We start from the raw sequence: 24,069 nt of genomic DNA, 5'->3' as shown, positions 1-24,069 counted from the left end.
CAGTCAACGTGGATCCCTTTCTCCAGGTTCCCCCTGCACAGCAGCATTCTCACCCCGAAAATTAGGACCCTGTCTGCGGTGATTTACAGGTAAGTCATTTTTGTACCATTTACCCATTGCCAGGACTGTCCACATATGGATTAGACTCCGGCAATTGTTAGGTGGTATTTTTCCACATATATTATGCATAGGTGTGCATTTGACACATATGCAGTCAAAATACTTACACATGCATCAGTGCATATGGAAAAGTACTCACCACCGCTGCAAGACCAACACAGCAACACTGCGGTCAATTCGTAATACTGCTGTGTTCTAGAGGCCACGGCACGGGTTTTCGGGCGGTCGGACCGCAAACGCGTAATAAGGCCCTTAGACAATTGCTATCTACTAAAGTTACAATACAACTGCCAAAACAGGCTCAAATCTACCCCAGTCAAGGTTTGATCAACACACTACAAATGGACAATCACTGGTGCAGCAAGACTCTCTCATAGTAATCAATGAAGACAGGAAATAGCAATACCAGGCATAGAAAGAAAAATTGAAACAATATAATACTTTTATTTTATTGTAAAAAAGGTACATACCAATGGTATTAATTATCTTTCCTAAAATGAATTCAATACAACATTAAATCTACTTACAAATAATAGAGAATATAGATTTCATGAATGCTTCTTTCATATTCATCAAACCCATTACTGCAATGGTAGGTGGAGTGAACAGCAAGGGATACCCCACACCCATAAACAGATTAGTCCAAAATCGACGAATCACACAGATCCCACAGAAAGCAAGCCCCTGTCAAACAAAAGTGCCATGTTGGTGAATAGTTCTGTTGACTTGCCCCTGATTTAGAAGAACACTTTTTGAGGAAGAGAGTTAGAATTTATAGTCTGGGGATGAACATCTTTGGGATGTCTAGGGAAGAAATCATTAGTAGATACCACCTCTGATCTTATGTGATCCTTGGCAGGGTTGCAGACTGGGGCCATTAACTCAATTCACTTTCAGTCCACTCTCAGATCATCATTGATCATGTCCAAATATTGTGTGCACTCCATTCCCTGGCCATTGGATCTTTGTACACGGTGAGTGGTGAACCCGTAGGAATATCACAAGCAAGCCAATCATGGCGCTTGCTACATTTACTAAGATGCATCACCAGCCACGCCAATTTATTGTCATGTCACACTCACTGGCTGAAAAGCAACAGGAGGCATGGGAATTTTATTCAGTATCCCACTTAATATCTGTATTAGGTGTCACCAATTGCACACACATATCCATAATTTCAGCCTCCCTGACACAGAACACAATTTCTGCAACAGACACCACTGGCACTCCATTAACATGAAAGCTTTCTGTGATGCTTTTGTGGCTTTAGTGATGTGTATGCAGCCTTTACGGGATGCACACATGAGAGCTACATTTACCAACAGTAATCTCTTGCACGTAAATTGGCTGGTGGGAATTTAGATGATATGAGACTACTAAGTACATTTCACCAAATCACACTGGCACTGAATATATATTTAGGATATGGCATTACAAGCATAGTCACTCATAACTTCAACACATCACAAGAGACAATAGTAGTAACAATTAACAGCACACATCTATAGGTCATGTGCTATATTCTGTAGGTTAACAGACCAAAACAAAAATTGCATCTTTGGTGCAAGTGATGCCGGGTATGCTCTCTCCACGCATCTCCTCACCTTCTTCCAGTGTCCAACAACACTGCCTCAAAAGAGGTACAATAGGGCACCATACAGACGCAAACCACCTTTGAGTGTACTTTTTTGTGTCCTCAAGTTGCACTTCTGATGTTCTGCCCATGCAAGGGTTGCTTTAGTACTCCCCAGAAGATAGTGTAGAAGTTTATTGTAGCCAGCTGCAAGTTGTTCAACATCACCATTTAAAAAAACCCATCTTATTGATTTCACAACCAAGGAGAGAAGTGGCGCGCCACTTGCGACACCGGCATAAAATACAACACCATATGCAGCACTACAAGACAGCATTAGACCAACAATACCAAAAAACATGGCATAATAACATTTAGCTTTACTAACAAGGCCTAAGTCACACCTCCCACGTGTGTATTGAGTGTATCAATGCGGCGTATGTCTCCTACATTGGACCCCATCCATTCCTTCCAAATTTGATAGTGTTTCTGGGGGCACCCCCTTGCCATGTATATCGGGTGCTCCAATCCCTTACAATAATCCATGCCTTTAACCCATTTCTCCACTGGAGGGGCAGTTGTGTCCTTCCAGGCCCTAGCGAAGTCCCAATTGGCTATAATCAAACTCAGCCACAGAAGCGCCTTTTGATATTGTGTTCCCCCTAGAACATCTGTGATGTGAAGAAGGATGAGTCTGGGGTCCCAAGGAATTTTCCTGCCCAGTACCCCTTCTAACTGCCCCAGAACTCCATTCCACAAGTGAGAGAGTGCAGGCAAATGCCAGAATGTATGGGGTGTGACTCCCTGTGGGTCATCGCACCTCAAGCAAAAAGAAAAACATCTTTGTTTTTGGTCATCACACCTCAGACAGTTCCCTACAGCTATCAGGCCTATTCGATGTAGTCAGGCTCTGGTGAAATAGATGCGGTGGAGCAACTTCAATTGCATCAGTCTAAATTGGGAGGCTATTATCACCTCTCTGGGGGCCCCCACTGACTCCCTCCAATCATCATTGTCCAGCTGTCCCAGCTCCCCCTCCCATGCCCTCTTCACCACCACCATTGGAACCTGTAAATTGAGTAACAGCATTTTATAGATCTTAGCACAGTCTATGGTCCTTAAGGTTCGTAAGGAAAACTTTGGCATCTTAAGGGAGTAGAATTTGGGGATGTCCTCCTCTGGTTGAAGGACAGGTAAAAGTGCATGGGGAAGCTGCAAGTAGCAAAAGAACTGCATCCGGTGCATGTAATATTGTACCTGCAGGTTCTGAAAGGATTTTAGCATCCCATTATGAATCACATCCCCTAGTGTCAAAATACCGATTGTGTCCCAGGCAGAGAATCTGCATAAACCCACAACTTGTGGGAGTCTAGTGCCCTGCCACAGTGGGGTCTCTAACGTCACCCAATGGTTTTCATAGCCACAGTCCAAGCCCCAAACACAACTTGTATGGTGGGCAGGAGAGTTGCTGAGGCAATACCACCATAAAGCAGATGTGGATGGTTGGCAGCATTTCCCCAGGGCAATGCGGGGCAGACACCCCCCCTCCATAGCAGCAGTCTAATTTGCACATTCACCTTGGTGAAGAAGACCTTATCCACAGGGAAATGGTGATTATGTAGTTGGTAGAGTGGGCATGTCAGAGAGTTCATTATACACGTTTTGGAGCATCCCAAGAGGGACAGAGGAAGAGTGGATCAAAATGTAATGTTTTGCGCAACAACGTCCAACTGCGATGATACGTTCTGTTCATAGGATTGTGATGCGTTGCCAGTGATGTAAACCACTTGCAATGTGTGCCCTGCTCACCCAGTTTTGGTATCACAACTATTTTTACAGTTCTACGGTCTGGAGACAATTCACCTCTCTCTAGAGCCTCTTTAAACATCTCCAGTAACAGCAGGTCGGTCTGATGCCACACCAGGTGCCAAAACTCCACCGGAGATCCATCTGGACCTGGCGCTTTGCCAGCATGTAGAGGCACCTAGGCTGCATACAGCTTGTCTCAGGTGATGTCAGTTTCCAGAGATTCACGTTCCTCAAGAGACAGACAAGGCATTGGTTGGTCTAGTACAAATTGATGCAGGTCTGTGCGAGGGCTCAAGGGGTCTGCACTATACAGCTCTCAAGAGTAGGTTGCAAAGGCGTGTACAATAGGCTCACTCCCAGTCACCCGAGACCTGTCCTCTGCCATCAAATAACCTACCAGAGCCCCTATATCTCTGGGAGTACACAGCCAATGTAGAGACTTACTGGCCTTGTCACCCCATTGATAAATTCTACTATGAGTGGCCATCCATGCCTCCCTCACTGCTTGTGTGAGATGCTCCTGGAGCAGAGTCTGCGTTTGCAGCAAGTTCTGCAAAAGGGAATCCTGCATTAGCGTCACATAGCGGTTCTCTAGGTCGAGGATGCGTTCCTCGAGTTCTGTTCTTCCGCCGGTTCCTGTCCCTTTGACATTTAGAGTAGCTAATATTGTCTCTCCTGACTGAGGCCTTCTGGTCCTCCCACAATGTACCTTGGGCAGTCACCAATCCCTTGTTTTCAGCAAGGAATCATTGGCATGCGTGTTGGCACATTTCCCTAAATTCTTCTTTGTGAAGATTCCAGTGGTGCAGGCGCCAGCCCCCCACCACTCACCTGGGGCCCCAAGCCAGATCTTTTGCCACTGGTGAGTGATCGGAGAGTCCCCAGGCCAGCAATCTAACATCTAGAATCCAGTGGCTCTCACGACGATGCATGAAAAAATAGTCCAATAGGGTAAAAGAACGGTGCGCTCCCGAATAAAAGGTACATCCCCTCTCCCCCGGGTAATGTGCTCTCTACACGTCAGCCAGGTTTAAACTGTGGGAGAAGGCTGCAAGGAGTGTCAGTCCTCAAACATCCTCGACAGTGATCAAGAAGCCATCGAGGCTCGCATCGCACACCCCATTGAGGTCGCCACCCAGTAGCCACAGGGCCTCCAGTAGCTCCTGTATGAGGCCTCCAAGTTTAGCTAGAAAATCAGATGTGAGGGGTGGTGAAGCATAGACGCATATCAGGGAGATAGGGAGACCATGTAGGGTGCCTGATACCGCCACATAACAGCCCAAACCATCATGCTATACCATGGAAATCGCCATGGGTGTGCGTCTTCTGATTAAGATAGCCTCAAGGATACCTTAGGAGCCTCAATGGAATCCAGAATGGTTCACCTGGGCATATTCTTTGTGGGCTAGAAAGGGGCACTTATTGACCAGGAGATGGGTTTCCTGGAGCATCACTATATTCGTGTCACTCTTCAAGGCCACTTTGAGAACTGCTCCCCTCTTGATTTTGTCTAGCATCCCAATCACGTTCCATGAGAGGACTTTAGATGTATTCGAGAGCACATATCCCTGCATACAGGCCATGTGAGGAGTGGGGTCAGTCATGTTCTAAATGTGTCTGTGTGTTGATTTAAATATCTTGTGTGTCCAACACGCATCTGAGCTCATCACCACCACCTGAAAAAGAAAAAAAAACAATCCCCCCGAACCCCTACTCCCACAACTACCCCCATACTTCTTGAACTGGAAGTACCTGTCTGTGGTGCTACTAGGGATCAAGGCCCACAGGGCTAACTTGTAATGTGTATCACTCCTACCGTCCAGACACCCCTCTCCAGCTAAAGCCATCAGCAACTAAAACAAAGGGTGTGAGAAGCCTGACTAAAAGTCTTGTGAAACCTCCATGCAGATATGAATAATACTACTAAGCACCCACAGCTTGTGTCCCATACTTAACTTCATGGCGTAGCTGGCGCTGCCTGCGATGGAATAGCATCAGTGTGTATGACAAGGTTGTCTATCACTGCAACAGGGTCCTCTCTTGCTTCAGAGTGTTCAGTACCCAAGGACCAGACCCATCGCTCCCTGCAGTGCAGCCGCTTCCTCAGAGCCGTGTGCCATTCTTTCATAGGCTCTCCATTGCCTCCCACCCCCGCCACCCACCTGCCCGAATAGAAGGATCTCTGGTGTGTTGTGGTGGGGTGCTCCTCTATCCAGTCCCAGGCTACCTCAGGTGTGTCAAAACAAATAATTTGCCCTGTAAAATAACCTTTAGGTGGGCTGGGAACAGAAGCATATAGGTAATTTCCATGGCACTTAATTTTTGCTCTGCCTCTTGGAAGGAGTGCCATTGCTGCTGCACCTTCAGGGTAAAATCATCACGGGGGAGACATGATAGTTCATCTGACCGGCCTTGCGTGCTACCCTGAGAACAGAATCCCGATTAGCATAGTTGAGCACTCGCGTGGTGAATGGGCTATGGGGGTGCCCACTGGAGGCTAAGTGGTCAAAGCTCTGTGCGCCCACTCAATGATTAAACAATTTGATACCTCCTTCTTGGGGACTCAACTCAGCAGCCAGTCCCACATTAATTTGGTTGGTGTGGTTCCCTCTCCCCCTTCAGGAATGCTCACGACGTGTAGATTGTTGCATCTGGATTTCTCCTCTGGGCCTCCAGTTGTTCTACCCTGCATTGCAGGGTCACCAAGCCATATTCTGGAGATTTGACCACGACTTCTTCCTTGGACAACCTGCCCTCCATTTTCGTGATTCCATGGGTAGTGTTACAAAGGTCATGTCTGATTAATTCCCGGTCAACCTTACATTTCTCCATCTTGCCTTTGTAAGGTGACCTTGAGGTCTTGGATTGCGTGCCGTATGGGAGACGTCTGTGCATTGTTATTCGACAAGGGGCCACCCCCCACAATGTCAGTTTCTCCTGCAGGGGCATTGTGTTTGGTGTTTTATCAACTTTCTGTTGGGAGGCAGCAGCCGCTAGCTTGTCTCTTGACACTGAATGACTCGGGTCAAGCAAAGTCATTATTTGTCAGAGTTGGTGAGGGGTGCCTCCCCTTTCTGTTGCCAACCGCGGCACCTCGCCCCCGTCCCGGGGCCTGATCTTTGCTCCCGACACTGTGCAGCAAGAGCACCCCTCGATGCAAGCAAGCCCCCGCCAGTCCCTCGGGGACCCCCACTCACAGGAAGGGAGAAAGAAAAAGAAGGAAAATAAATCGCCTCACCCCAGACTTGCTGAGAAGTTGACAAGTATCGAGCCCTTAGCCACCCCTACTGCCCTGATTCTACCCCAGTAGTGGATCAACACCCCGCTACAATCTGTTCTTCAAAGTCCATTCCAAGTACGGGGCCCCGGGAGGAGAGAGAGGCTCACAACCCGGGTGTGACCGGCTCAACCCCCCTGTTGGCCAAAGCCTGGAGCCAGCACAGTCAAACAGAGCGTAGCTGTGGGATGCCTGGGGGGGGGAGGATCAGAGAAGTCTAGCATGGAAGGTTGGTCTTCCAGAGCCCTCTCACAGATCCAGGACTAGTGTGTGCATGGCCAAGATCAATCTGGGCTCTCCACTCAGAGACACCCAGCAATTGGTTTATAGCTAAATATGGGCCTTTAGGAGAATCTTGCCCCAGTCCTGTTGCCCCAGTTGGTTTAATGATGCACCACCCTGAGTACTCCTGGGTTTGCAAGGCCCCTTGGCCTAGGAGCATCCCCGCAGCCCCTGGCGGCCCTTAGGGCATTGGCCTGCCAAATTTGGGGAGTATCATAGCAGAAGGATTGCCCCCAGTCCTTTTCACCCCGCTTCAGTACACTGCCAGTCACTCGTTTAGTGGGGGGGGGGGGGACCCTAGCACTCACCAGCTGCCAAGTTGCAACCGACGTGTCCTGTTGTCTTGGAGGCCCCTCAGCTCTGCCTCTCTCCCTCCAGACTGTGTTTGGTGCAGATGCAGGTCACAGGGCAGTTTATTCTTGGACCTTCCTCAGTCCCCTGAAGGCGCCTCCCTCAGTGACAGTCCAATCTCAGTGGGCCTCTCTCAGGGTCGCACAGCCCCCACAGCGTCTCTGTGCGAGGCCCACCCTCCAGCCGCGCCGGTTTCAAAAGCAGTGACGTACCCTGCTTTGCTCGGCCAGAAGCAGCCGGTGACACGCCGCTCAGCAGGAGTTCTTGCCGTCTTAGGGGCCACGCCAAGATGCTCCCTTTGCCGACTGAGACCCTGTCTCAGTCCTACTCAGGCTCCACTCTTCTTCGGCAGCTGGGGGGTCCATCTCAAGCCTCGAGCCGTTAAGACACTTCCTGTGCTCCGTTAGCCCAGGGTGGTTTGGTGCCCAGTTGCAGCTGGTAATAAAGCTCGACCTTGGTCAGACTCCGGGCAGTGGTGGTTTCAGATGGATTGCCTGTGTGGAAAGCGGAACTCTCATACAGAGCAACTGCCATGTTCGCTTGCTTTGTCTAGCCTACAACATCACCATTTGACAGGACTTACATGTAGACCATATCCCTGACTGGCAGCACCATCTAGTTGCCTAGGGCGAAGGTAGTCATGGTCTTCAGGTATATGAGTAACAAGTGGCTTCATTTTTCACCTGATCTGCTTATTTAGTTGCTGTAGGAAAGTGCCCCTTTTTGCATCGTTACCCCCCACTTTTTGTCTGACATCTGATGCAAACTGAATTGATGTGTCTTGGGTCCCTGCCAATCAGGTTTGCAGGGCCTCTGTTCTTTCCCAAGACTGTACCTTAGTATCCACAATTGGCACAGCCCCGGCCACAGGTAAGCCCCTTGTAACAGGTAACTTGGGTACCAATGACACTGTGACCAGGGAAGGACTCTAAGGGCCGCAACACCTATTGGGCCACCCTTAGAAGCTCTGCACCTTAACACACACTGCCATTGCAGGCTGCGTGTTTTGGTGCAGAGAAAAGTGAAGAGTTGACATGGCACACATCCCTGTATACCATGCCTGAAATCCACTGCCTGAGATCTAGTTAAGTCACCCCTCTAGCAGGGTGCACTAACCCTAAGGTGAGGGTACAGAGCATGAGCCCTGTACCCCTATAGCGTCGAAGTCCATCCTTAGACATTGTAAGTGTAGTAAAGCCATAAAGAGTATATGGTCTGGGAGTTGGTCATTACAACCTCCACAGCTCCATAATAGCTTTACTAAAAACTGGGAAGTTTGGTAGCAAACTTCTCAGCACATTAAACCCACACTGATGCCAGTGTGGGATTTAATGTAAAATGCACCCAGAGGGGATCTTAGAGATGCCCCCTGAAAATCGACCAGCCCTGGTGTGGTTCCTGAATGGATGCCCGCCATTTGCCACCACCACATAGGTTTCTGGAGCACTGGGTAGAGAGCCTCAACTCTCTGGGTCCAGAAACAAAGCCCATCCTGGGCAGAGGTGTCATGCCTCCGCCCCTAGTATGGGTTGGGTCCACAGAAAGGGAAGCTTCAAAGGTCTGCCACCTAGCGAAGCTGTCCCTGCCTTTTGCTACCCCCAGCAACTGGCTCCTGCTAGTTCTACCCCCCATTTTAGGCAGGGGAATCGAAGGGAAATCCAAGCTAGGAAGAGAAGTTTGCCCACCTTCGCCAACCCCACCCCTCAGGTGGGGGAGGCGAGGTGAAGCACACATCTCAGTCCCCTCCATCTTGAGGATGAGGGGACTTAGTCAGTTAGGAAGAGGTTCATGGCCTAATAGGGGGTCTACCCATCCCAAGGAGGGGACCCATTGGTCCTGACCTGCACACCCCATTAACGCCCCTAAATTTAGTATTTAGGGGTGAACCTGATCCTTGCCTCCTGAGATTCGAGGAAGAAAGAAGTACCGAAGAGCCGTGCTGACCCAAGAAGGAGAAGAGGACACCAACTGACTTGGCCCCAGCCCTACTGGCCTGTCCCGTCTACGATCTCCCTACAGCAAGAAGCACGGTTAGTCTCAACTGGAAGGGACCCCCCGACCACGACCAGAGCTGGTAAGAACACCCGATGCCAGAAGACACCCCTGCACCCAACGCCCCACGGCTTGGGTGGCCCAACCAACGGTGTCCAGGCATCCCCCAAGATCCCAAATTACCTCTCCAGCCGGTGGTCACCTTCAGGAAGCCTCCCTGCCCGAGCCTGCAGCATCTTTTCGAAACCAAAGGTCTCCATTGGGAAACGCAGGGTCCCCAATCTCTGACTTATACCCTGCACCCGGCCACCCCAGTGCCACTGGTGGTTCAGCTCCTGTGCTGGCCGCTGGCCCCTGCTGTGCTGACCTTAACCCCAGGAGCTTTGCTCCCACACCCGAGTTGCCTGCTCATCAGCAGTCCCCAAGCAAAGGCCACCCTAGGCTCCAGTGGCTAACATTAGGCCCCTGACCCCGCCCGACCCAGTGCCACTGTTGGTGCAACTTGAGTGCCGATCTAGACCTTGGGGAACCTTGGTCCTAACCCCCAAAACCCGCCCTTGTAAGTTGAATACTTACCTTCAAAACCACTAACACTTTTTCCCATAGGAACCCATGTACAGACATTTTGGGCCTAAAAAATGTCTGTGTTGAACTGTGTTCCATGAAGAAGAAAGTAATTATATTGCAAAGTATATACTTACCTTGTATGTACAGATCCTATGGTGTGGTATATAGGTATACCACCACCAGTACTCAAAGTTATCCAAAAGTAATCCAAAAGTATTCCAAAAGTAATTACTGGGTAATTTAAGCTTACTCCAAAGCACTTACATACCTGTAACGATTGTAATTTCAAGTACAACTGCATTTCCTTGAACAGTCTTGCATTTGAAGGTATATTTCACTTGCCTGTACCAAGTCCTGCTTGGTTTCAAAATAAAACATAAGTATACCTTTTTTATACTTAGCTAAGTGGTCTGGGTTCGGTCTCTGAGTGTGTGCATCAGCCCTTGACTGAGTGAATACAATAAATGCTTAACACACCTTATGGAAAAGCTGCCAACACTACCACAAAGAGAGCTGTTAGTACTTACCTAAATTAGCCTCTGCTATACCTCTGGGGACTCCCTGGATGCTGTGCACACTATACCTTACTTTGGTATAGTATACACAGGGCCAGCTTCCTACAGTTGCTATATCACAGTGGTTGGACATTGTTGATTCAATGATGAATGCTTGATCATGAAACCATCTACACATACCATTCTGAGACTTCACTGTTGCAGCACCATGATGTCACATCCAAACTTACAAGTCTCAATACAATTTGCATCCACTAATACACTACTACTGATGGATTGCATTTTATCACCATTTTAATCATTCAAACACACTAGCAATTTCAAGCCATATCCTAACACCCCATATGATAGATGAAAAAATATAACATATATAGGGTTAGATACACACATCTTCATGATCATATATCTGTGATTTTAAATGCATGCAAAATGACAGTAGGAGTTCTTCAAATATCACAGCAACAAATTCAATATTTTCAATCACTCATGTCCAAATTATATGAGACAGTCCATTCATGTCCTGATTCTGCTTTTAGTCCATTAACACACAGGAGCCAGTGGTACTGAGCCCCAAAAAGTTTTTTAATTTGTATATTTGTTTTATTCTTCAAACCAAGATTCTCAACCCGGCCAATGTGTTTTGTCCTTCACAAGAGGATTTAATCAGGGATAGAAATATCCGGCAATCGATTCAGTCTCCATCCAACATCTGCTGGTATATTTGTGTTAACTTTCAGAATCACGATACAGGGGGCCTTGTAATGTTTGCAGCAGAAAAAGAGCCTCCTCCGGGCAAGAGCTTTCAAAGAGTGGAGTGTCCTGTTTTTTGTCCCTGGGCCCTCATTGGAAGACAAAAATCGTGACACTCCCTCTTGTGAAGGACGAAAGGCATTGGCTGAGCTGAGAATCTTGGTTTGAAGAATAAAAAGTTTTTGGACATATAATTTGGACATGAGTGATAATGATTCCACATCATATGACACCAGATAACGTGTGTCAATGTCAAACTAAATCTCTGTCAATAGGATTAATACGTTTAGTGTCTTGTAAATAGGAGGGCATCTCAACTACCATTCACAAATTGGGAGTGAGGCTCAAGTAAAGAGCAAATCCCCAAGACAATTGTTTCCTCTGGTAGTGGATGTCTGGGTTTGTGGATTTTTGATAAAATGTAGAAATAGTGTTGTTTAGCATGGGGGTGGATAAGAATTTAGCCTCACCCTTTGTAATCACCTCTGCATCCCTTATTTCCTCTACTAGGGCTTTTAAAGATTTTTGCAACTTAGGCGTAGGGTATCTTTGTAATGTTCTGTAATATTTAGTGTCACTAAGATGTTTCACACATTCCTCCTGATAGGTACTGGAATTCAAGATCACCGTTGATCCACCTTTATCAGCAGGTTTTATTACTATTTCATTATCAGATCTTATAAGCCTCAAAACATCCATCACTTCCTTTGACAAATTAAAAAAGGGGTACTTGGCTTGGCTTTTCAAAGCTTCAAAATCTTTGAGGACCGCTTTTTCAAAGGTAAACACCTAAGAAGAAACCAAATGTAGAGGAAGGTTAAAGGTGGATTTCTTTTTGAGACCACTATTGGGACTGGTGTCTGGAGAGATGTCTGTTTCATCGAAGAAAAAGGGCAAGCATTGCTTCATAAAGAATTGAAATAGTTCTTTATGTATGGTGCAATCATCACTCAAATGTGTGGGGACAAACCCCAAGCCCTTATTCAATATGCTCTCTTCTTGTGAGGTAAGACGGCATTTGCTCAGATTGACAATCAAGCTGTTGTGTTGATTGTTGACTGGGAGGGTTCTTTTGTCATGCTGCATGTTTGTCGAGGTTCTGTTATTAGCCCCCAATGCCCCCCAATGCACATGATTCTTATGTGACTCCATAGGGTTCCTAAAGGAGTCTCTGTTTCTTCTTCTTCCTCTTCACCCACAGATCTGTCCTGAAAAAAGACTGAACCCTCTGGTTAGCGAATGCTGGAGATTGGAAAGGCAGAGTGGGAAAACCCCAGGGTTGGAGAGGCCATCAAAGTATCTTGAAGGCCCAGAAAATAACCTTGTCCCCTTGAATTTTTCATCCTGCTCCTGCCAGCTTTATCAGAAGTACTTGAATCTGAATCTTCTGTATTGCTTCAATCATCCGAATCAAAGATACACTCATCTGTCCCTTGGCGTCAACCTCTAGCTCCCTTTGTGTTTCTTTTCCCAGGTTGTACTTGATAATCGTCAGTTATGTATGGGTATGCTTTCTCATGTGAGATGCGGGTGACATCCTTGTTCACCACTGCTAGCTTTTTCTTAAACAAGCTTATCTGTAAAGTGTAATTGATCTGCTTTTCCAGAAGTTGGATCTCCACCAGTAATAGATCAGCTGTCTCTTTTGCTGTATTTCTCCGGTGCAGTGCCATGAGAGCAGTGGCCAGTCTTTTTTAAAGGTTTTGTTATCTAGAAAAAGTCTGTGAGCATTTGCCACTTATCACCCCTGTGGGGCTATGTTGCTCCGTAGATATTCAGTAAGGATTGCTCCATCCCCATGCCTTGGCTGATAACTGAACAATGTTACGTGTGATTAGATAAGCATTGCTTAGAACGACCAGTGTGTGGTGATTGAGGAATCACTGTGCACAACATTGTATGTTTGGCAAATGCAATTCTCAATCTCCGCTGCTACCTGGCCTTTGTGTATTATGAAAGACAGCTTTTCAATCTAGGCAGCCGACCTAGGCTTGCGAGTGAGCTGAACACCCCGTTCAGAGGATAAGATTGCCACTCATCAGCCAAGTGTAGTTCTAACCTAACTTACTTGGATGCATCCACAGGAACCTCTATGTTTCTGCCATCACCTTGGCACCAACCAAAGTATTCAAACGCTAGTTGGCAGGTTGGAAGTCAAGAACTTACCCACTGGAGCACACTGGCTTCCATGTCAGTATCTTGTCAAAACTTCCCTATATCATGGCCATCCTTTTCATGTGCAATGGAAACCATGGGCACCGACCTTGCGGCTTGGATATTACAGGTAGGGTCTCTTGAAAAGTTTTAGGACAGTCAGGTGCTGTAGCTCAGAGGCAGAGTATTGTGCTACTGGTGTCACAGGTCCCCTTCAATGCGAGACTTTGATTCTTACTTCGAGTGCCAGAAGGTTGTCTTTTAGATTTAACATTTCTGTCAATGTCTTATTTTTTTAAATTTAGTAATATATTTTTTTTTTAAAGATTGAACTTTGGTCCATTCATATTTTGAACTAGTGGCCCAAATCTATAACTGCCTCCCCCTCTTAAATTCCCTCTTCTTTTGGGATCTAAGACTAACCAATGGACAACAGTGGCCTCCATGTCAGTTGTGTGTCATACCTTTCCTAAATCACTGCCATCCTCATTCATGGGCAAAGGAACATATGGCCAATGAGACTGAGGCTAGTATGCTGCTCATAGTTACTCTTGCAGAGAAACAGCCCAACCAGGAGCTATAGCTCAGAGGCAAAGTCTTCATCATTTGATGCTGTAGGTATCTGTAAGGCAAGGGTCCAAATCTATAGCAGCTGTTTTTTTTATTAAGTGAAATTGTTGGAGGGAGGACCACCGGGGAGTCAGGGGACCCACTCCGGGGCACCTTCCTACCGCCAAGTTATAGCCGAGCGCCACTGAGAAGCCTCCTAGGAGAGGTCTTTCTCCTATGATCGTACTAGGCCCAGTAACACCACTACACAGGACTCCGTATCAGTTGCTTATCTAGGTACTTTATCAATAGTAGCACATTCGAAATATTTACAGGGGGATCGAGAGATCCAGAAAGAGTCTCAATGTTTTTGTAGGGACAGGGTAGCGGGACAGTCTTAGTACCAGCCTGGTACGGGAAAGCTCTGCGCCAGACCTTGCGTTAGGCCGAAGGTGGCTCCGGGGACCGGAGCGGCAGGTGCTGGTCTCAAAGCAGCTCGGACGTGGAGAGCCGCGACGGGGTCTGCAGGGCTCGGGTGGTAGTTCCGCTTGGGTCGAGTCCGCGACACAGTGAGCAGGGCTCCGGTGGTAGGTCCGCTTCGGTCGAGCCGCGACGAGGTCAGCCGGGCTCTGAAGGCAAGTTCAACAAGGTCGGGCCGCGACAGCGTCAGCAGGGCCCCAAAGGTTCGTGAAGGTCTTTAAGCACGGTGGAGCCGCGACGTAGTCAGCAGGGCTCAGAGGGTGGTTCCAGGATGAGTCTTTCTCCGTAGGGTCAGCCGCGATCCGATCAGCAGGGCTCTTGACTCCGGGATACAACTGCTGTCCTGTTGCAGGGTCGCCCCAGATATAGGTCTGGAGCCCTTTGATGTCCGGACCCTTGCGCCCGGGGGGGCGGAGAGGCCGGGTCGGGAGCGGCCATATGCTCAGCAGGAGAGGCGCCAGGCCCAGGAGAGCTGTGGGGCGATCGCACCTAGGTGTGGGAGGACGGTTGGGGGTCCCATCGATACTGCCCTCCGCCGGGAGTGGGGAAGTGTTCACGTGGTACCCCCTGGCCAGTTGTTGGCGCCTTGATGTCGGGGCATGCTGGGGCCGAGGCCGGGTTGAGCGGGGTCACGTAGGCTGGTGCGCAGAGTCACGTACAATCCAAAATGGAGGAGCCCCGAGGTGCAGGGGACCTCGTGCGGCTTGGCGAGGGGGAACAGGACCACGCCACGAGGCCGGCTCCAACAGAAATTATTTTGATTTGGAAAAACAAAGAAGAGATTAGAGCTGTTTTGATTTTTACAGTAGAGGCTCGAAGCCCCAAACGGCACTCCCTCTGGATCACCCTCTGGTTAGAAGTCAGTGACTTATCCACTGGACTACACTGGCTTCTCTTGGTAGCCTGTCATAGCTACTCAATATCATGGCCAACCTCTTTTATCTGCCATGGAACCCATAGGCAATGCCACTGAGGCCTGTATTTTGTTGATAGTCTCTGTTGCAGAGGACACACTAACTGGGTGCTATAGCACAGAGGCAAGTGCTCCTGCATTAGGTATCTTAGGCCTCTATAAGATGAAGGTTCAAACTCTAGTGCTGGTAGCAAATTAATCTTTTACTGTCAAAACCTATAGCAATTGTTTTTTTTAAAATGAAGTGAAATTATTTTGATTTGGAAAAACAAAGAAGAGATTAGAGCTGTTTTGATTTTTGCACTTGAGTCTGAAACCACCACATGCTGCTCCTTCTGATGCACCCTCTGGTTGAAAGGGAGAGACTTACCCTATGGACCACACTGGCTTCCGAGTCAGAAACCTGTCATAGCTTCCCTATATTGTGGCCAACCATGTTCATGGGCAATTAAACCCATCAGCAATAATGCTGAGACATGTATGTTGCTCACAGTGTCTCTCGCAGAAGTGAAGAACAGTCAGGAGCAGGAGCTTAGAGGCATGGTCAGGGCTGTTTGGAGTCACAGGCCTCCCTACTAGCAGCAGTTCAAGTACTACCAGTGGAGGTGACGTGTTGTCTGGATGTCACTTCATGGCAGACTCTACAGCAATTTATTATTTTCATTTAGTTATATTAATTTGACTTGAAAACAATAGAGCAAAGAATTCAGCCATTCATCTTTTACACAAGTACCCCAATGCTCCAAATGCTGCCCCTCTCGATACCCTAACCTTTTCGTTCATGAAGGTGAAATGGGAGCAAAGCATTATCTCCATGTGCTAATTTATTAATTTATCAATTAAAGTAGGTGCTTTTTCGAGAGCAAAAGTGACCTTGGGGTCATAGTAAGATAGGTTGAATAAGAGTGCTCTTTTCTTTTTGCTGTGAGCTGGCCTCTCAAAGCAGGTGTAGAGTGCCTGTGTACTTCGCTAAGCATAAAGGCTGATTTTGAGTTCTTGCTGCTGAAATGCTGGGTAAACTTAAGGGCAGGTGAAACTCCCTTCATTAGGTGCAATAAAAAGCTAGAGGTGTTGAATTGTCCAAGCGATAGACATAGGCAATGTCAGGCCTGTGTTTCCCAAGTCCTCAATCATGTCTGCTTAGGTAGATGAAGGCAGATGGTCTGGACTGGCCTAGGCCTGGCATGGCCATATCTGGCCTGGCCTAACCGTGGTCTACCCTTGGAACTGGGGTTGTGGCTTGGACTGTGGCTACAAATACCCCAGTCTCAATCAGTGTTCTAGGAAGCAAGGTCTCGAAGGTCAGACTCAGTTGGCATCCTTTGAAGCAAGCCCTCAAAGCCCCGGAATGCCCAGCTTCTGTATAGCGAAGGACTACAGGCCCTGCTAAATCGGGGTGGCTTTATTATGTGTGCCCTTCGTGTGCCAAATTCCTTAGCTGAAGACAGGTTTGGAAATTTAGAATCCTGCAGAAGACCATGCGTTGGAGGCCATATCTGGGAGGAAGTCAGGCGACAGTTTCAGCCCATGTTAAGCATCAAGGGATATTATTTGCATGGGACAGCCCTTTCCCAAGTTCCATTATTATGCTGCAGTTGCCTTTTAGCATTACAAGAGGGCACCAGCATAAGCATAAAGGCAGATAGAGATTATAAATCTACTTGCTGACCTAGCTCTTGTTCATGTTAGGTTTCCTGGGCCTAGAGTGTGGTGGACTGCTACGGCTGAGGGAATTAGTAGTGACAAATGATTGACCTGTATTTGTGGCAAAGGGGGATATTGCACATTGGGAAGAGAAACAGCGGGAATATGGGGTCAAAGCATACAAGTTTGCTAAGTGATTGAGTGCGCGTGCCGCCTGTTTCTTTAAATGCACATGTGAGATAGGAACAACAGCTCGGTAGTAGTCAGGTGCTAGGTGAGGAACAGAGGAACATTTCTACCAAAACAAAAAGACCTCGCACATCTCACAACTTCCAGGCAAGGTCTCCCTTTGCCTCTATGATACCACACATGTTCCGAGGCTCCTCTCACACGTGTGCCCCCTCCCGTACACAACCCCACCCAGCTTGCTATTCTAGCTCCACCCCCACCTAACTCACCACCTGTGCCTCCTCATCACTATTCCTGGACCCACTCTTGCTCTTGCCACACACACTAACCAGGCACTCTGCAATCCACCTGTCAGCAACCAGGCCCAAATACAAATACGGCGACTGGAGGGACAATTTGGCAGCAAACAACTTACCTGGACGAAAGTTTGACTACAGGGAGTTGTTCTCACTACCCCGCCAGTTCGAGTATTGAATTACAAAAAACTCGGTTCCCCACTGAACTTATCCCCAACACATTTGTAGGGAGTATTCCTTGAAAAGGGTTGCCTATTCCCTGCTCCTCGACCAAGGAGTTAGGGGTAGTACCCATGGGATCTTTTCTTCCTTGTGAAGTCCTGATGTAAGCCGGGGTAGTGATTAATTGAATCTTTTTTGGGTGAAACCTGTCGACGTTTACTTGCAGAGTGGAGGGGTAGGTGATTCATTATAGTTTACCATACCTTCATCCACTGGTCAAATTTTTGACTTTTTCCTTTTTATTCTGGGCAGAGAGTCCATAATTAAAGTTAGATTGAGGACATCTTTTGATCCAGTTTTATATCACTATTTCTGCACCTTTATTCACATTTTGATCCCGTTTCATGTACTTTCTTTATGTGTTGTATTGTCTTCCCTCTCCCCATTGCTCCACCTCCAGCGTTGGCGAGCACAGAGGTGTGTTAGCAGCCCTATGATGAAGCATGACACAGCTTGCTGTGTGAGAGGGCAGTTTTAGACACCTGGTTATCTTTCCCGGGACCCCAATAGATTGCAGCTATCTAGCTTCACGAGTCCTACTTCTCTGTTGTGTGTTTATGCCAAATACAAACACCCATACATTCTAACTTAACAACTCACTTTTGTGACTTACTTGGTTTTACTCACCAGGTACCAACCCCTGGTTGTCTGGCTGAAAGTCAGGAACTTACCCACTAGACAAAACTGGCTTCCATGTTGGTAACATTTCAAATCTTCCCTATATCATGATTATCCCTTTTTGTGTGCAATAGAGGCCTGTATGTTGCTGATAGTGTCTCCTGCAGTGCCAAAGGTCACTCAGGGGCTATAGCCCAGTTACAATGTCATCTACCTCTGCTGACACAGGCTCCTCCAGGTCAAGGTTTTGAATCCTGCCAATGCTGGCAAAGTTGAAAACGGGGAAAAAAATTCTTTTTTTCCCATTTACTCATTTTTGGATTTGGAAAAACATAGAAGCAATTTGAGCCGCTCTTTTTAGCACTAGCCCCCCAAAATTACAAATCTTTACCCGCCTGAATCCCCCTCCCTTTTCTCAAGTACGTGAAATATGGACAAAGCTTTATCTTCATTTATCAATGTAATAATTTGTTTAACTTTCAATTTGGTGTTTTGTAGAGCTCACAGGTGGCCTGGGGGCATAACTCAGCACAAGAATATGAGGAGGCAACTTTACAGATAGTAAAATAGGATGAATGTTGGTGATTTTCTATTTTGGTGTGAGCTGAGCTCTGATATTGGGTGGATGGTGCCTGTGCGGTTTGCTTGGCATATAGGCTTAGAGTTAGCTCTCACTCATGAAATGATGGGTAAAGTTTGGAACTGGTGAAACTTCCTTTATTAGGTGCAATCAGAAGGTAGACATGTTGCATTGTTAAAGAGACGGAAAAGGGAAAAGCCAGGCCTTTGCTTCATTAGGCCTGCATCACGCCTGAGGCAGGTTTAAGCGGCTGGGCTGGGCTGGCATGGTATGACATGGCAATGGGGCTTTAGGCCTGGCCTGGCACTGGGGCTTTAACACCCAGCCTCAGTCATTAGCAAGCAAGTCCACAAACACCCAGGTTCTGTATAGAGGGTGACTGCTGGTAATTTGGTACCCCGCTAAATGAGTGTGGTGCCCCCATGTGCATCCTTCGCATGGTAAAAGCCTTAACCTAAGACAGGTTATCAGCCTTAGAATTCTGCTGAAGACCATGAGTTGGAGGCTAGATCATAGTGAGAGCCTGCGACTGTCTCAGGCCAAAGTAAACATGGGAGGACATTATTTGCATAGTACAGTCCTCTTCCCAATCCCACTGTTATACTGTAGTTCCCACATAGCATTAGAGGGCAGCAATATGACCATAGGGCAGAGAGAGGCTTTGAACCTGCTTGCTGGCATACCTCTTGTTCATGTTGGTTTTTGCTAGGCCTACGGCGTGGAGGACTACAATAAGTGAGAGAAATTAGTAATGAGGATTGATTAACCTTTATTTGTGGTGAAGGGGGGACATTTAGAGGGAAAACAGCAAGATGAAATGGTCGAAGCATAGATGTTTCCTGAGCGATTGAGTGAGTATGCCATCTGTCTCTTTGAATGGACATGGGCGAGAGGAACAGCATCTCCACATTTCTCAGATGGAAGAAGAAGCAGGGAAGACTATTTCCCCAAAATAAAAACACTTACACCATCTCAAAGCTTCCAGGTGCAATATGATCCTTTACAGGTTGAAGGTTTTGCCATGTTTGGTGCATACATATGAACAGTTAGTGAGGCTTTTCTCAGAATATAAGTAGCATACCCCTTTGAAGTGTTCTTAGGCCAGAAATTTCAGGCAATTAACTGGGAGTATGAGGCCAAGCCAAACGTAGGGAAGCTTGCGCTAATCATATGCAGGAAAGGAAGACACTGGAAAAATCAATACAGAGGGAACCAGGTTGCAAGAAAAATGGTCATGGTGCACCCCAAACTCTCTGCAACTGCCACCAATCCATGCACTGCTACCAATTTTGCATGCCATGGTTTTTCTCTAAGCCCCATTCAACCAATTGTCGCAGGGGGCCTCATCTTGCCTCACATGTCTACCCCCCCCCCCTTATTTATAAAATTGTAATGCTCTCAGATATCATAGCAGGCATCTCCACTTGCTTTGCACCCACTTTTCCCTCTCTTTGTGAGAAGCCCAAATGTGCTCAGATGGCCATTCCTCCAAGTGTTACTCCACGCTCACCTTTCTTCTGTTTCTCTACCTTACATAGCCCCTTTCAGTACCAGCACACCAATTGTCCCTTTTTCATGCCATCTTGTGGTGGGTGAATAATTAAGCGGGTACCACACAAGATATTGGCCCCATGCGTCCAGTCCTTCTATACCCCAAAGGGCCCCTTTCAATTACATAAGTGCAGTAGGTCTGTTTGGTGCCTGTAATAGAAGCTGCCACTAGCCTATTCTCCAAGACCCAATACCCTTTTGGGGTACCCCCCAATGGAGGAAGGGGAGAGATATAAAAACGATGGGTAGCCTCCAAAAAAACCCACAAGCCTCAACACTCCATGCCTCCTATCACCCTTTTCATAGAGCACCCCAACACCCCTTTTTATATTGCACCCCCACATCTGACTGCCCACGCCCCTCCCCACAACCCAAAACTCATTGTTGGGATAGGGGCAGTAAAAAAAATGTTTTGGTTCCCTACCATAAGACCCACCCTATTCAATCACCCCATCTGTGAGCTGAAGGGGGTGGGACAATCGACATCACTCCCCTTTGCTCCTCCTCTGACCTCTACTCTCTACCCATGCTTGCTCTGTGCCCCAGACTCCACCTACATCTATGACCCCTTCTTCCTCCCTGGTACTGCCTTCCCTCTGTGACCCTACTCGACTCCCCCTATGCTCCTCTTCTCTAAGCTCCTGGTCTCCCATTACCTCCATGACATCATCCACCCTTGCTCTAGGCTCCACCCACACCAGTGCCCCCTACTTTCTGCAACCCCCCTCAGCTTTCCATTCTAGCTCCACACCCACCCAACTCAGCATGGCACTGGGGCTTTAGGCCTGGCCTGGGCCTTTAAATACCCAGCCTCAGTCAGTAGCAATGAAGCTCATGAACGCCCAGGTTTTGTATAGAGGATGACTGCAGGTAATTTGGCACCATGCTAAATAAGGTTGGTACCCCATGCATGGCCTTCAATTGGTAAAAGCCTTGGTCCAAGATAGGTTGTCAGCCTTAGAATTTTGCTTAAGACCATATGTTGGAGGCCAGATCATGGTGGGAAACTGCGACTGTCTCTGACCAAAGTAAGCATGGAAGGACATTATTTGTATAGTACAGCCCTCTTCTCAATCCTACAATTATTCTGCAGTTGCCACGTAGCATTACTAGAGGGCAGACGTATGACCATAAGGCAGAGAGAGGCGTTAAATATGCTTGCTGACATACCTCTTGTTCATGTTGGTTTTTGCTAGGCATACGGCATGGAGGACTACCATAAGCGGGAGAAATGAATAATGAGGATTGATTAGCCTGTACTTGTGGTGAAGAGGGGCCATTTGGAAGGAAACAGCAAGAATAAATCATCAAAGCATAGATTTTTGCTGAGCGATTGAGTGCGTATGCCATCTGTCTCTTTGAAGAGACATGCACTAGAGGATCAGCATCTTCATGGTTCTCAGAAGGGAGAAGAAGCACAGAAGACTATTTCCCAAACATAAAAACACTTTCACCATCTCAAAGCTTCCAGGTGTGACATGATGCTTTGCAGGTTGAAGGGTTTGCCATGTTTCTGGATGACTGCAGGTAATTTGGCATCCTGCTATCAGGGGGTGCTCCATAGTCCTCAGATGGGAGAGGAAGCACAGAAGAATATTTCCCCAAATAAAAACCCTTACACCACCTCAAAGCTGACAAGTGCGATATGATGATTTGCAGGTTGAAGGATTTGCCATGTTTGGAACATAAACATGCATGGTTAGTGAGGGTTTTCCCAGAATGTCAGTAACACAACCTTTGGGAGTATCCTTAGGCCAGAAATGTCAGGCACACCTTTAGGGGTATGAGTCCTCTTGGGAGGTTACACCATAATTTGGGGTTGGTGTTGAGCTGGTTTAGTGATTTGTGGATGTCTGTCGATGCTGGAGAGACTGATTTCATATAGCTAAGCTGACACCTCGAGACCTGGGATCGGAGTCGGCAGCTCCTGCATGTGGACTCCCTGAAGCTGGGGAAAGACTGTGGTTGCCTGACTGCACCTCGTTCCCTCCCACCACCCATTCCTGGCTGTGGGACTGTGACGACCTGATTGATGCGGCAGGAGACTGGCCGAACACTGTACCGCTTCTCACCGTGCTCCAGGAGCTGGTAACGCCGGAAGCTGCTTTGCATGGCACTGAGACTGCGCCTCACCTGATTGGGCATCTGATTTTGTCCAGGGTCCCCTCCCCCTGCCCTTACTACTTCCTTCCCTAAATTGAGGCCCACTGGAGTTGGAATCTGCAGCATTCCCTGCTGTGAGATGCTGCACTGCCACATGTGACAAGTGTAACCAGCCATTGGTCTCACTTAGCCAGAAAAACAGGCGGTCAGTTGAGGGAAACCTTTCGCTACCTTTTGAGTTGAATGTGACTTCCCCCTACCGGGAACAGAAGCAGCCCAGCGATGAGATGCGGGGGCCTCCCAATTTATCAGTGAGGCATGGAGTGGCCTGATGGTGTGTGGAAACCTCTAACATCATAATGGCTCAGATGTACCTGTCCCCTGTCTCCCATTTCATCAGCGGACACATAGGCCTGTGGACTCTGACCACTGCTGGGGACTGAGGGAGAGCCCTGCCAACTACAGAGTTGCAGGTTTGGCTATGTTCGCCTCCCCTGGGCCTTGACTGTGTCCCAGAGGGAAGAGCGATCCCCTGTTGAGGGGGTCAAGCTTCAAATCCTTGGCCCCAATCGGTGGATAGGTCAATCCGTGAGAGCCCATCATAGAGGGGATGGTGGATCCTTGGTGCAGGGGTGCGGGTGAATCTGGGGTGGGATTGTGCTGGGGTGGGAAAAATGACAGGCCACAGGCCCTTAGGGTGACCTTAATCGGGGAGGTTCCCCACTCCACCCTGGTACCTGGCAGGCAGCGGTGACTATCCTACCCAGTCCTGCCCCCTCATACTGAAGATGAGATTATGACTCGAATCGCAACAGCAGATGAAGATGGACAAGTACGCCGTCCTCCCGGGTGAGAGATAGGATGGCACCCTGTGGAGCAAACCGATTGAGGTCATCATTGCTTCCACTGGAATCAAATATTAACATGGTGACCACAGAGGTCACCCTGTTACGATCAAACCTCAGAAAGGTCAATGAGGGAACCATGCATACTGAAAAAACCCTGAACCGGCTTAAGGGGGAGACGACGGAGCTCAAGGCCAAGGTGGCCCAACTGCAGAAGGACAGTGAGATGATGCTGGAGAGACTGGAGGACAGCAAAGGTCGCTCAAGACATAATAATATTTGGTTCATCTGAGTCCCAGAGAGGGTGGGGTTGAACTATTTGTGGAGGACTTTAGCCTAAAAGTATTGCAACCCAAGACACTGTCCAATTTCTTTTCAGTAGTACCTGCTCCGCCACCAAGACCAGGGGCACCACCAAGAACCATCCTTGCTCTCATCTTTAATCATAAAGACAGGGATGCCTTTATGCAGACAGCATGTACTTGTGAGAAACTCCACTTTGAGAATGTGGAAATATAGCTCTACACAGATTTTACTGTCTGGTTCCAGCAGCAGAGAAGGAGTTTCTGGGAGGTGGAACATAAACTAGGGACCCAGAGGTAAAATACATGATGCTGTTTCTGGCCCAGCTTCAGGTTCTCCAGGATGGTAAAGCCTGGATCTTCAATACAATGGAGGAAGCTTGGGAC

This window comes from Triturus cristatus, chromosome 5_2, assembly GCF_964204655.1.
Source record: "Triturus cristatus chromosome 5_2, aTriCri1.1, whole genome shotgun sequence".
Classification (NCBI taxonomy): Eukaryota; Metazoa; Chordata; class Amphibia; order Caudata; family Salamandridae; genus Triturus; species Triturus cristatus.
The sequence above is the reverse complement of the archived record's forward strand: the minus strand, read 5'-3'. Positions refer to the sequence as shown.